Genomic DNA, 10,495 nt, shown 5'->3' on the forward strand with positions numbered 1-10,495 from the left:
GAACATTAACACTAACCAGTAATGCTAACCGGTTCGCGGATCTCATAAAATGCTGCTCTATAGAACCGGTGCGAACCGGCTGAATCCCACTACTGCCTATAACCAACTATGGCCAAGAAAACAAGATCACAAATCATCCCAATTCCGTTATTCGGGATCAGAAAATCTATTGATTTCATGGTCATCAATTGATTAGCTCAGTAGACTATTTTATATATTTATATCATTTTGAAGAATTATCGTTTTGCTGAGTACCTATTGCTGTTATTACATATGCGTTATAGTCTCGATTGAATTGAAAAATGTTAGGCCATGTTCGCGTTCTCTACGAAACTGCGCACTTCCGCTGAGTAATTGCCGTTGAAAAGATATCCGCCAGAGTTTATTGAAATAGAATATATATACACTTAACGACGTACGTAGTTACAAGTCCCATTAATTTTTAGTTTACTATGCTAATTCATATGCTGAAGCACAAAATAAAACTAGTTTCGTTGTGATAGTACAAACTAGAGATGTACCGATGTATCGGGTATCGGTATCGGCAATATCGGCCATTTTTTCGGTATCGGCCATGTATCGGTATCGGTTAGATTAAGGCCAATATTACCGATATATTTATCTTTTCGATATGGTCCAGAATGTTTCAAAAGATAAGTTGGAATACTACTTTTTAATTTATTTTTGTCTGGAGAGATCGTGAGCTATGAGCCATACATGTCCCCACCCCTGCGAGAGAATAGGATTCACGTGTTTTTAGCTATTTATCAGCTAAACTAGCTCAACTAATTTGGCTATTTTCGCTGTCAAATTTTTATATTGACATTTTTAATATTACATAGTTTTTATGAAGAAATATATCAACACAGCACATAACAAAAAGCAACTAGGCGCCCAGTTTTAAATCATACAGTGGAATTGGGGTCCTTCCTTATTAACGGCACATGGACTTTTGGCACGGGTATAAATTCTGACTGTTTGTCGTCAAGTACGAGTGTCATTTAGTCCGTCGACATCGATAAACTAAATTCCGACACAATTATCCCACTACACAGGTATTAATTTTAATTCTGCTTAACTACACGATTTCTTTATAGATATATTGACTTGACCGCCTAGCCCTAGACTGTCTCAAAATATATGATAGCAATTGTAAAATATTATAAAATAGTGAAGTAAAAAAACATCCTCAACGGTTATCGGTGGGCCTTCTTTTTGTCGGTGCTGATTGATATTCTTTCATGTTGGCTTTGACTTATTGCGTCGACGATTACGATTAGCCACTAAATTAAATATTTGTAAAATGCTTTTAATTTGAACGTAGGACGGCGGCGCTAGAATGTGTGGGTGATATTCGATATTCTTTTAAACACGAATAACGATATTCGAAGCTCGCGATATTAACATTAAATTCAAATTGGACATCCCGGCTTATGAGTTTTCTAATTGAACACCGAGATTACTAGCGTTACTGTACAATGTATCTTAATCAGTTACAGCATATGGATACCAAACATTAATTTCATATTATGTGATATATATATCTTTTTTTTCGATCTGAAATAATGTGTACTATGAACAACGCTTAAAGACCATTGTTTTAACCCGTCTGCCCTACACAGCATACCTAATTAAGTAATAATTACATAGTATCGGTATCGGAATATCGGTAATATCGGCCTTTTTGTAGTATCGGCGTATCGGTATCGGTGTTTTTAGCTGGTATCGGATCGGTATCGGTATCGGCGACAAAAGTGGTATCGGTACATCTCTAGTACTAACAAGGTTCATTTGACAAACATTCTTTCAATGCAACGCATTGATGTAAGATGCTATTTATGACGTCATTATTGATACCTTATTATGTCACTTGATGTAACTGTTGAGCTCTCTCTTGCGGTACTGCATGCTACCTAGTGCCCTGATTTATGATGTCTATGACCTAGATGCAGATACTGCACTGCGATATAATCGTTCCAGCAAAGGTAATCATAACTTGGAATCTATAACGAATTTTTAGATCTGAAGCTACAGCGTTGGAAATATCTGGTAATTTTATCAATGAAACCGAGAATATGAGGTTTCGACTGAGACAAAACCAGTCGCCAAGATCTAATTTCAATACGGTTAATCATGCTACAGACGAGAATGATAACATGGGTTCAGTTCAGCCACGTCAAAGAATAGTCACTTGTATTTTTGGATGTGGAATTCAGCACCGACTTATAGACTGCAACAAATATCAAAACCTATCAATTCCTGAAAGAAAAAACTTTATAGCAGATGATCGAAGATGTTTTATATGTATTTGCAAGAAATTGTGCAAGAGCAACAGCCGATAGCTGTGTAAATTGTAACCAAAGACAGCATCATTGGTCATTATGTCCCGGAAAAGCACAGGGAAATTACAACACAATGAGAAATTCTGATATAAACGACTGGAATTCGGAAAGTCAACATATTCACTCTAATGCAGCAGTATTCAACCAATCTAAGATGCATTCAAGACAATTGAGCGATTTTAATTTTGATTATTCTACAATACTTGTTGCAGAAGTGCAGGCGAGTGACAAAACATGGATCAAGGCAAATTTCTTTCTTGATGGTGGCAGTAACCATTCTTTGGTAAGACGTAACTTTGTAAAATCATTGAAACAAAAGGCAATAGGTCATGGAACAATTCGGTTTGGTGTCGCAGGAGGAGCCATTCATGAAGAACCTTCTGAAGATTATTATTTAAAAATTAGACCTCTTTCACGAGACCAGATATTTGATATCAGAGTTACGGCTGTGAGAAAACCTTGTCACGATGTCACACCAATTCCGCCATCTATTTTTTAAACAGTTTAATTATCTAAGAAGAATTCAGGATAAAATACCAGTTGGGCAAAAAATAGTCGATGTTCTTGTTGGTAGAGATTATGCACATTTAATTCAAACAATGCATTCGTTACGTTCGCCAATTGATCCCGATAATCATCCTTCAGCAGCTTTCACATCTCTTGGATGCTATCTATATGGAGGCATTATTCAAGCACCGCAACGATCTTTCAATCATGTAGCAAATCATGTAGCAAATTAATAGTTTTTCATCATTAGAGTTGCGCAAGTTTTTTCCATGGTGAAGTTCTTGGAGTGCAACCCACAACTTTGTGTGTTTGTTCTAACTCAGAAATTGCAGAATCAGCATTTATCAAACATGTAAAAGCGACAACCAATATTAGTGATGATGGCCGAGTTTGTGTCAAAATGCCATGGAAACCTGGTTTCCCAGAAAAATTGCACAACAATTTTGAGAAGGCGCATGAACAAATGAAAAAACGGGAACAAGAATTGTGCAGAAATGGAAAAACGGAAGGGTATAATATAATATGTAACTAGACGCAATCTTCAAGTTGGAGACTACGTATTAATTCTTCAACCTGGATTTAAAGGCGGAAGTGCACCCAAAGGTTTATGGAAAAAAGTACTGGTTCACAACATTATGCCCAGTTCAGATGGCTTAGTGAGAAGTGTTACAATCAAAGACAGCGATGGGAATTTATACAATCGACCAATACATAAACTTTGTCTAATTGCGATCAAAGAAGAGCTACAATGTGGGTTGAAAGACATCTAATCTCAAATCAGTTACTCCGAGTCAACAATGTTCAATATTATCGTCTTTTTCATTGCATTCATAGACTGGGGGGGGAGAGGTTTGAACATTTGACTGATTTATCTTGGTACTACATACTTTTGGTGTGTTTACGTATGGTTCACTGCATCGAGATTATTGGCTGATTACTTGATTACTTCTTGTTATGGTCAACTGTCTAGGGCGTTAGTCTGTCTTTAGATCTGTTCTCAAAAGCTTGTTAATGGTGCTATAGTCATTGAGTATGAATAATCTATTTCTTAAGTTTCCTACATTGGGATATTCTGTTCTGACAAAGCCTCATTTAAATGTAAGTGAATTGGTATATTCTTGCTTTGTATTGTGCCTGGTTGCCTGTACTCATTTTAATATTCATCTTTATTGTTTGTCAGGTCACTTTGTTTTACTGATATCTGGATTAAATCACTTTGGGAGAAATCTATTCGTTTCATTTCGGGATATTAGTTAAAGAGACATAGTAAACAAGGGTGATTTGTCAATGGGCAAAAATCCAAATTACTATTAAACATTTAAAAATGCCATTATCATGGTTTAAAAGGGGGGCCTCTAGACTTAACAAAAACGAACAAAGTACTAAAAGAGACTCAAAAAAGGCACGAAGAGGTCAAAACAACAAAAGACAAGTTACAACAAGACTTAGCAACAAAACAAAAGCTATTTACCCAGATGAGGAAATAACATCCTGAAACTCAAAAGGAGCTAAAAACTGCTCAAGCTGAACTCAAAACGGCAACGGGTGACCTAAAATCCATGGAAAAGGCCGCTACTAAAGCCGGTTTCAAAGTAACAATGGAAGAGTTCGACCAAGTCCTGAAAAAGAAGTTCGAACTGGGCAAAAGGCAAGGGCAAGTTCTACCTGAAAGTAGAAAAATGGAGCAACCGGTGTACGTAATAACGCCCGCGGCTGACCTAACACCGACGGCCCCGATAAACGACGAAAGCCCGCCTGAATACAAAACAGTTGCGGAAAAAAGAGCATCTAAAAACCAACTCAAGTCAATGGCGAGGGACCCAGAAATTCCCGAGGGCCCCGTCATTTTAATAGAAAAGTGATTAGACCACCAGACGATAAAGAAAGTATACCCGAAGCTGGAAGAAAAGGCGGTGGCTTATCCGGTGGTGAGCGTACAAGGAGTCGACGTGGTGAAAGATGGGAGAGTGAAAGGCGGGAGGTTGCTCACGACACCAGGAGAAAACCCTGGAGGAGTAAAGTTACTACCATCTCAACGAGCAATGTTAATACCTCAATCAATCTTCCCAACGCCTAGATTTAGCCGATCAGAAGAACAAGACCACGAGAGATTTATGAACAACAACTGGTGGCTAGCAGACGCTGGAAAACTTTTCCCTGTATACACCGGATCCAAGGGATACCAGGAGGCCAAAATAAGAAATCCTGAGATAGTGATACCGGCACCTGACGCTGCTCCACGACAGCGGCTGTTAGCCCGAAGGCTATCCTTGGATACTTCCGATTCTGACGTCACACCAGAGCCTTCCACACCCTGGAGCGTTAGTGAGATGATGGCAGTGATGAAGATGCCATCGGAAAATTCATATCCTTAGATGGATGGAATATGCGATGAAATTTATTCCGCACGGAGAAGGTAACACAATAGCGATCGATACTTGTCCAACGACATGCAAGAAAAGTTAAGTCAGGCTGAAAGAGTTGGAGATGCAAACCAAATTGCGGAGTTTTTCAATGAACCCAATCCCAGTTGGACAGAGATAATGAAGTTACTGGCGCTATCAAACCTTCAAGGGATTGTAAATAACAAAAGGGTGATAAACAGATTCGCCAGTACGTACACTTGGAAGCAAAGGCCCATCCAGGCTATCCATAGAGCGTTGAGGGAAATGGACATTCCATTCACTAGCCCTATATTAAGTGATCAAGATGATATAAGGCTATTCAGGAATCTTCGCGCTAAACTTCATCTCTCGCTTCGTCAATTACTGCAAGGGAAAGAACATTATGATTGGCACAGACTCTCGCGGAAGAACTAGAGCAATTCTGGAACTCGGAAGATCTCGATAAACAGGTGTAAGGTGGTGTGTACACACGCACAACTATATTGCATTTGTAGACTTTATTCACATTCGAAACACATTCCAGATAGATAAACTTAAAACAGTTAATGCACACAGTACCAATTCATAACAGCTAATGTGACACAGTACACGTGATAAGTACAGAACTTAGAAGTCACCTTCAGACATGAACGGACACGGGTCAAAGGTCACTATATTACATCCCTCCAAACTTTAATAAAAAAATAAAAAATTGACATCGATGAACGACAAACCATATGAAGACTTGATATCAAAATTTTAGGATTCAGCACACAAACTTTTAGTTCAAGTCTTCACACAGATAAATATCGATATCAACTTAATGAAATACAATGCAAAACACAGTACACATTAGTTTCAAAATACAGTTAAGCAGTCAATACTGTAATTCGTCCCATATGAAAATCTTTAAATCTACTTGGCACTTTTGGACATCTTCTAGGACGATCTCTAACACTTGGAACAGGGGGAACAGAAGGTGCTGGACTTTCAGCAATAGGATCTGCCGTTTCATTATCAACATTCAAATTAGCAGTATCGTCAGAAATATCATTATCATGTAAAACATCAGCACCAGTGATATTTGTAAAACGCTTGCGAAAGGTACAATCATTCACTTTTTTAAACAGAGAAGCATTTCTAGTTTTACTGCCAATATTGGGACTTTGTGCAGTAATCATAGAACCTTTTACATTTATAACATCCATAGGCTCAGGTCTATATGCTGAAGAAAGCTTATTGCTTCTATTTTGTCCCATGATCACGGAGTCACCAACATGAATTTGTTCAGTCGGCTTTAAACAATTTCTTGCGTCAGCATACATTTTCTGTTTAGCCCTATGAAAACAATCACGATCACGTAAATCATTATAATTTCAGGTAATAGGACTTTAATATTAGTACCATACAATAATTCAGCAGGTGGTCTACCTGTTGTAACATGGGGGAATGCTCTATAATTTCTCAAAAATTTATACATTTCCTGCTTCCAAGACTTGCCTTCAACCGTAGCAGTCTTGATAGCCTTACCCAAAGGTTTCATAAAATTTTCGGACTGGGCATTAGCTCTAGGCCACAAGGGAGTTATCTTTCTATGACGTATGCCACACAGTTCCATGACACGTCTGAATTGATAACTTTGCCAAGGAGGACCATTATCAGTTTTCACAACTTCAGGAAAACCTAGCATTGAAAATATTTTATCAAGAACAGGAATGACATAAAAATTAGACGTAGCTTTTACAATTTCAACAACAGGAAAACGAGAGTATTCATCAATAACAACAAGACAATAGTCTCCACTGGGATATGGACCAGAAAAATCACAACTAACAGCTTGCCAAGCTTTTTGTGGCAACTCACTCATGCTTAAAGGGAGCATTCTCTCATCTTTCACAACAGAAGCACAAGCAGCACAGCTTTTCACCACATTTTCTACCATAGCATCCATACCAGGAAACCATATCTTTTCTCTTAACAAAGATTTTGTTTTACTCATAAACAAAGATTTTGTTTTACTCATACCCATATGTCCCTCATGAACAATGTCAACGATTTTACGTCTCAAACATCAATTCGATTACCTCGTAATAAAATACCTTGCTCAGTCACACAAAGTTCACTGGCAATTTTGGCAAAAATAGACATTTCTTCACAATCTTTATACTTATACCATAAGTTATTTTGCAAACATTTTATCACATTCTGTATCACACTATCATTTTCAGAAGCACTTTTTATTTCACACAGTTTGATAGCTTTGGGACATGTATTCTCGCATACATAATTCACATATTCTTCTGTGACTTTATCAGAATGTACATTTTGCATTTCAATGGGATGCCTTGACATGTAGTCAGCAGGGTTAGTTTTCCCTGGACGATGTACAATATTAAAGGTGTACTGTTGTAAACGCAAACACCAACGCTCAATCCTGGCAGAAGGTTTAGCAGTCACACTAGAAAACACACTCACTAAGGGTTTGTGATCAGTAACAACAGTAAATTTTACACCATACAGATAGAGATGGAAATGTTCTATAGCCCAGCACACAGCAAGAGCTTCTCTCTCTATCTGAGAATAACGACTTTCCACATCACTCAACAATCTAGATGCATACGCAATCACACGGACATATTCATTATCAATGTCAGATTCTTTCTGGACTAAAACACAACCAAGTCCAACTGGGGATGCATCCACAATAATTTCAGTACAAAGCTTAGGATCAAAATAAGACATAACAGTATCACTTGTGAGACTATATTTCAATTCACAAAAAGCTTTTTCACAATTTTCACTCCATATAAAATCAACATTTTGTTTAGCAAGCTCTTGTATAGGTTTAACAATAGTTGAGTAATTAGGTATAAAACGAGACACATAGTTCGACATACCAAGAAAAGATTTAACTTGTTGCTTATCAGAAGGTCTATCAGCCTTGTTTATAGCTTCAACCTTATTTGGATCAGGTGACACACCTTTATCACCAAAAATATTTCCAAAAAACTTTATAGACGATTGAAAGAATGAACACTTTTTCTTATTCAAAGTAAGGCCACAGTCTCTTATACGTTGCAAACAGGCTCTTAAATCTTTCTCATGCTCAGCCTCATTTACACTACTGATATAAATATTATCTGAGATGTTTTTGACACCTCTTAAGCCGTGCAATGCTTGTTCAATCAAATATTGAAATTTTTCACTAGCAGCATTGACTCCATAATTCAATCTTTTATATCTGTATAATCCAATATGGGTACTAAAAGTAGTAATATGTCTACTGTCAGGGTGTAATTCAATTTGGTGATAACCCTGGTTCAAATCCAACTTGGAAAATACTTTATATCCATTTAAATCATGTATAAGTTCATCAACAGTAGGCATAGGGTGTTTTACTCTCTTTATTGCCTTATTCGCAGGTCGCATATCGACACATAGTCGAATGTTTTCTGGGTCACAAGGTTTAGGAACACATACAATAGGAGAGACCCAAGGTGTAGGACAATTCCCCACACTTTCACAAATGTCTTCATCACAAAGTTTAGCAACAGCACTTTCGACTTTTTGACGCATTTTAAAAGGAACTCGTCTGTGCTTTTGATGAACAGGGTTTACAGAATCATCAATATTCAACTTCAATTGGAAGTTTTTCAATTTCCCCAACCCTTGAAAAATTGAATTATAATCCCTTAAAATATTTTCAGTGAGATCCACTCGATCATTTGACACAGAGTTAATAATTTTCAAAATACCAAGATCACTAGCAGTCTTGAAAGAGAGCAAACAACCAATTGCATATCTAACAACATAGAATACAGTGTTGATGCATTTGCCACACTTAGAAGTTACAACTGCATGAAATTTCCCCTTCACAGACAAGGGTTTTCTACTTCCATAAGCATAAAGCTTAATATTTGCAGTTTCCAATTTGCATGGTTTACTGGATCTACTTTTTAAATTTTGAAAAGTTTTGTAATCGAGTACATTGACACTAGCACCACTATCTATAAGCATAGAACAGGAAACATTGTTAATTTTCAACTGTACTTTTGCAGGATTATTGTTATTGGAGCAATTACACATTGATCCATTCACTGAGAGAATATATTCATGATTCTCAGAGCTCATTTCACTCAGTTCATGATCTCTGCAATCATGTTTAGGCTCATTTTGCACACTGTTCAACTTGAGCTTGTTGAATTTACTATTCGCTTCTTTACAGAATCTAGCAAAATGACCATACTTGGAACAGGTATAACATCTGCGACCATATGCAGGACACATTTCTGCATGTGGATACACTCCACCGCAACTGAAACATGATTTTCGTTTTGTATGAAAGGTTTTACCTTTATTACTTTGATGCTTCTTTGTCTGATCTCTTGAATGACTAGAATTGTTGGATGAAATGTTCTTTTTCCACTTTCTTTTGTAGGAACTAACTCCACATATCCCTTGGATACTTGACTCACTCTCCATTGCACACAGTTGATCTTTAGCCAACTCCATCGCTTTTCCAGTCTCAAGAAATGTTGTGAGATTCATTGACTTTGTGAGAGCTTTCTTTCTTAGTTCTGAAGATAGGCAACCTTGTATAATTTGACTTTTAATCTCAGAATCACGATTTTCTCCAAATTCACAGTTTAATGAAATCTTCTTCAATCTCGTACAAAACTGATCTAAACTTTCACCTTCCTCTTGTTTTGAATTTCGGAATATATATTTTTCATATTCACTGTTTGACTTGGGAACGAAATATGATGTCAGTTTGTCTTTTACGTCTGAGAATTTGTCAGATTCTTCTTTTAATGTTTCATATATATCATAGCACTCATCACCCATATAGTGCAGTAAAAGATTCTTCTTCTTTTCTCTGTCATCTTCGGTATCTTTGTGGTTCATGGCTAACATTAAAACTTCAAAACGCGATAACCATTTCTTCCACCGGGGACCAGCATTTGATAAGTCTTCACAATCAAATGATCTGAAATCTGGTAGATTTGCCATCTTCTATATGTGGGTTGTAACTTGTAAACAGCCTAGACCACTTAGGAATGCAGTATAGAATTCTGGAATGTTTCTTAGCTTTTGAAACTGTACAACACTTAGTTGACTCTTGACTTCCGTTGACCACTACTTCACACCAAGTTCCGTAGGTCTTTCCCGTATTCGAGGTTGCACTTAGCTTCCTTTACCACTTAGGTTAACGTTATCTGTTGCCGTTGCTTCATCCTCGTCGCCAATGTAAGGTGGTGTGTA

The sequence above is a fragment of the Styela clava genome, chromosome 4, assembly GCF_964204865.1.
Source record: "Styela clava chromosome 4, kaStyClav1.hap1.2, whole genome shotgun sequence".
Lineage (NCBI taxonomy): Eukaryota > Metazoa > Chordata > Ascidiacea > Stolidobranchia > Styelidae > Styela > Styela clava.